The 5000-nt window shown below is 51.4% G+C and overlaps 1 non-coding gene across 1 annotated transcript in view; it reads left to right on the top strand.

Moving 5' to 3' along the window:
* The first annotated feature begins 4235 nt into the window (after positions 1–4235).
* LOC124590368 overlaps positions 4236–5000 on the top strand; it is a 1910-nt gene continuing 1145 nt past the window's right edge. Inside the window, exon 1 of the ribosomal RNA XR_006976575.1 lies at positions 4236–5000. This exon is cut by the window's right edge and continues 1145 nt beyond it. This is a non-coding gene — a ribosomal RNA (small subunit ribosomal RNA).

Below are 5000 nucleotides of genomic sequence, written 5' to 3'. Positions count from 1 at the left end.
CATCACAATACTGCCTCCTCTCACAGCACACAAACAATGGCAGGAATGAAAGACACAGGTCTGCCACAAGCATGGAATGAGAGCGCCGCCTGTCATGAGCCAAAGGTGCATCCTGACGTGGCAAATCAGATGATGCCGCAGGCATCCACTTACTATAATCACAATCAACAAACCGGCCGCCCCGCCCCGCCCCCCATTAAACCTTTCCTTACAACAATGTGTACCTTAACCTAACCTATATCGTACCGTAACCTAACCTATATCGTACCGTAACCTAACCTATGTCGTACCGTAACCTAACCTATGTCGTACCGTAACCTAACCTATGTCGTACCGTAACCTAACCTATGTCGTACCGTAACCTAACCTATGTCGTACCGTAACCTAACCTATGTCGTACCGTAACCTAACCTATGTCGTACCGTAACCTAACCTATGTCGTACCGTAACCTAACCTATGTCGTACCGTAACCTAACCTATGTCGTACCGTAACCTAACCTATGTCGTACCGTAACCTAACCTATGTCGTACCGTAACCTAACCTATGTCGTACCGTAACCTAACCTATGTCGTACCTTAACCTAACCTATGTCGTACCTTAACCTACCCTATGTCGTACCTTAACCTAACCTATGTCGTACCTTAACCTAACCTATGTCGTACCTTAACCTAACCTATGTCGTACCTTAACCTAACCTATGTCGTACCTTAACCTAACCTATGTCGTACCTTAACCTAACCTATGTCGTACCTTAACCTAACCTATGTCGTACCTTAACCTAACCTATGTCGTACCTTAACCTAACCTATGTCGTACCTTAACCTAACCTATGTCGTACCTTAACCTAACCTATGTCGTACCTTAACCTAACCTATGTCGTACCTTAACCTAACCTATGTCGTACCTTAACCTAACCTATGTCGTACCTTAACCTAACCTATGTCGTACCTTAACCTAACCTATGTCGTACCTTAACCTAACCTATGTCGTACCTTAACCTAACCTATGTCGTACCTTAACCTAACCTATGTCGTACCTTAACCTAACCTATGTCGTACCTTAACCTAACCTATGTCGTACCTTAACCTAACCTATGTCGTACCTTAACCTAACCTATGTCGTACCTTAACCTAACCTATGTCGTACCTTAACCTAACCTATGTCGTACCTTAACCTAACCTATGTCGTACCTTAACCTAACCTATGTCGTACCTTAACCTAACCTATGTCGTACCTTAACCTAACCTATGTCGTACCTTAACCTAACCTATGTCGTACCTTAACCTAACCTATGTCGTACCTTAACCTAACCTATGTCGTACCTTAACCTAACCTATGTCGTACCTTAACCTAACCTATGTCGTACCTTAACCTAACCTATGTCGTACCTTAACCTAACCTGTATTGCGCCTTAACCTAACCTGTATTGCGCCTTAACGTAACCTGTATTGCGCCTTAACGTAACCTGTATTGCGCCTTAACGTAACCTGTATTGCGCCTTAACGTAACCTGTATTGCGCCTTAACGTAACCTGTATTGCGCCTTAACGTAACCTGTATTGCGCCTTAACGTAACCTGTATTGCGCCTTAACGTAACCTGTATTGCGCCTTAACGTAACCTGTATTGCGCCTTAACGTAACCTGTATTGCGCCTTAACGTAACCTGTATTGCGCCTTAACGTAACCTGTATTGCGCCTTAACGTAACCTGTATTGCGCCTTAACGTAACCTGTATTGCGCCTTAACGTAACCTGTATTGCGCCTTAACGTAACCTGTATTGCGCCTTAACGTAACCTGTATTGCGCCTTAACGTAACCTGTATTGCGCCTTAACGTAACCTGTATTGCGCCTTAACGTAACCTGTATTGCGCCTTAACGTAACCTGTATTGCGCCTTAACGTAACCTGCATTGCGCCTTAACGTAACCTGCATTGCGCCTTAACGTAACCTGTATTGCGCCTTAACGTAACCTGCATTGCGCCTTAACGTAACCTGCATTGCGCCTTAACGTAACCTGTATTGCGCCTTAACGTAACCTGTATTGCGCCTTAACGTAACCTGTATTGCGCCTTAACGTAACCTGTATTGCGCCTTAACGTAACCTGTATTGCGCCTTAACGTAACCTGTATTGCGCCTTAACGTAACCTGTATTGCGCCTTAACGTAACCTGTATTGCGCCTTAACGTAACCGATATTGCGCCTTAACGTAACCTATATTGCGCCGTAACGTAACCTATATTGCGCCGTAACGTAACCCACATTGCCCCTTAACGTAACCTATATTGCGCCGTAACGTAACCTATATTGCGCCGTAACGTAACCCACATTGCCCCTTAACGTAACCCACATTGCCCCTTAACGTAACCCACATTGCCCCTTAACGTAACCCAACACACGTTGGGCCTTAACCCAACACACGTTGGGCCTTAACCCAACACACGTTGGGCCTTAACCCAACACACGTTGGGCCTTAACCCAACACACGTTGGGCCTTAACCCAACACACGTTGGGCCTTAACCTGCTCTGTAATTGTCATACGACGCGTTAAATTAGTGTAGTGTTGCCTAACTGCAACCCCCGCAATATAGTTTGCTACTCGCACTGCCCGGTCCCCAGTGTATCGCTTCATGTTAAACACCTTGCAGCTATACACTGTAATGTGGATGGCAGCAGGACGTACATGCTCAATGCCCTTTGCAGTTGTTCATTGGCATTTGCAGTTGTTCATTGGCATTCGCATGGCGAAGCACTTAGCCTACGCTGTGGTACGGCCTGTGTCAACTGTCCGCTGATGTTGTACGTCCAAATCACACACTGTACTGCACATTGGTCCTCATGTACTGAATGATACATCGTGGTACATGTGACCGTACAACGACTGCGCCAACAACGGCGAACCATGCGGTCCAAATGTTGTGCACTCAGCTACGTGTCGTCTCCCTATAAGAGCTGGATTGCAGTGTGGTATGCCCTGGATGGCGATCAGCATGAGCCGTCTGTTGATGTAGTGGCGCGTGTTGTCAGACGTAGTCGTCTCTTCTCACACACCGTGATAGCACGGTGCACTGCGTTCCACATCTGCGACATGCGACAGAGGCCGGTTGACAGTCGTTCGCGCAATGGACATCGCATACGTACGGGGGCCACCTTCCACGTGTTCGCTAAGCGTGGACATGTTGTTGCGTGTATGTGGGCAGACAGTGTGTCGTGACACCTGACACAGGCATGCAACAATCGTTGAATTTGCAAATGGCGATGGACGCCTACGTTTGCTGGTGACGTTACGCAAATGAACAACTGGTAAACCGTTGTGGTGCGGTTGTTCTCGCTAGGGGTGAATCAGTGATGGCGACGATCGGTTGAGCTACCAACCGGTTGTTGCAGCGATACCCACCATGCCCACGAACGTGAATGGAATGTGGGTGTGAAGCGATACGCGGCGGTGGCTGGGTGGGACCGTCCCCGGCCGGTGAGGGGGGGCCTCCCGGCGTGTTGGCCGTGCGGTGCGTGGGCGCACGCGCTACAGCCGGCTGGTGGGGGCGGCCAGTGGCAGGCGCGCCGGCCGACGGAGGCGGCAGGCGGCGCAGCTGCGCGCCGGCGCACCCTGCACGCGGCGCCGTGCGGCCAAAGTAGGTCCTCGCGGGCCCGGTGCGAAGCGCGGTGGACATCTGCAGTGTGCTGGTCCGATTGAGGACTGTGTGCGCTGAGGATGCGCCGCCGCCCGGCGCTCGGCGCCGCGACGCCGTCTGCTGCTCGGTCGCCTCTGCGGTTCTCGCAGGTGGTTTGTATCGCAGCTGTGCGGACGTGTTGGCGCGTGCGCTGTGCTGGGAGAGTTCGCTTCGGCACCCAAGTGGGGCTTTTGTCCTTCTGTGGCGCTGGCGTTGGAGCTGCCGGTCACCGTAGGTGGCGCGTGTTGTCTCCCGCCGGCAATGCCACGACAGCACGCTCCCGGGCCTCTGTCGGCAGCGGCAAGCTCAGTTGGGAGCACGGGTGGTCGCACCTAAAGCGTCTACTCGCCAAACTCCGGGCGATTGCGCCTCTCTCGAACCCGACCAAGTACTTAGGACGGCGCTGCGCGCCGCCGGGACCTGAGAGGGTTTCGAGGTGTATGGTGCAGGGGAGCTCAGCCTCCTCCTGTTTGCAGAATAATTGAGCGGACGCTTGCGTGTTCGCGCGGGCCCCCGGGACACACTCCCGGGCGGCCGGCTGCTCAGCTCTAGTTGACGCAGCTCCCTGGTTGATCCTGCCAGTAGTCATATGCTTGTCTCAAAGATTAAGCCATGCATGTCTCAGTACAAGCCGCATTAAGGTGAAACCGCGAATGGCTCATTAAATCAGTTATGGTTCCTTAGATCGTACCCACGTTACTTGGATAACTGTGGTAATTCTAGAGCTAATACATGCAAACAGAGTCCCGACCAGAGATGGAAGGGACGCTTTTATTAGATCAAAACCAATCGGTCGGCTCGTCCGGTCCGTTTGCCTTGGTGACTCTGAATAACTTTGGGCTGATCGCACGGTCCTCGTACCGGCGACGCATCTTTCAAATGTCTGCCTTATCAACTGTCGATGGTAGGTTCTGCGCCTACCATGGTTGTAACGGGTAACGGGGAATCAGGGTTCGATTCCGGAGAGGGAGCCTGAGAAACGGCTACCACATCCAAGGAAGGCAGCAGGCGCGCAAATTACCCACTCCCGGCACGGGGAGGTAGTGACGAAAAATAACGATACGGGACTCATCCGAGGCCCCGTAATCGGAATGAGTACACTTTAAATCCTTTAACGAGTATCTATTGGAGGGCAAGTCTGGTGCCAGCAGCCGCGGTAATTCCAGCTCCAATAGCGTATATTAAAGTTGTTGCGGTTAAAAAGCTCGTAGTTGGATTTGTGTCCCACGCTGTTGGTTCACCGCCCGTCGGTGTTTAACTGGCATGTATCGTGGGACGTCCTGCCGGTGGGGCGAGCTGAAGGCGTGCGACGCGCCTCGTGCGTGCT

Source organism: Schistocerca americana, unplaced genomic scaffold, assembly GCF_021461395.2.
Source record: "Schistocerca americana isolate TAMUIC-IGC-003095 unplaced genomic scaffold, iqSchAmer2.1 HiC_scaffold_763, whole genome shotgun sequence".
Taxonomy (NCBI): domain Eukaryota; kingdom Metazoa; phylum Arthropoda; class Insecta; order Orthoptera; family Acrididae; genus Schistocerca; species Schistocerca americana.
This window is presented reverse-complemented; position numbering and strand designations above follow the sequence as displayed.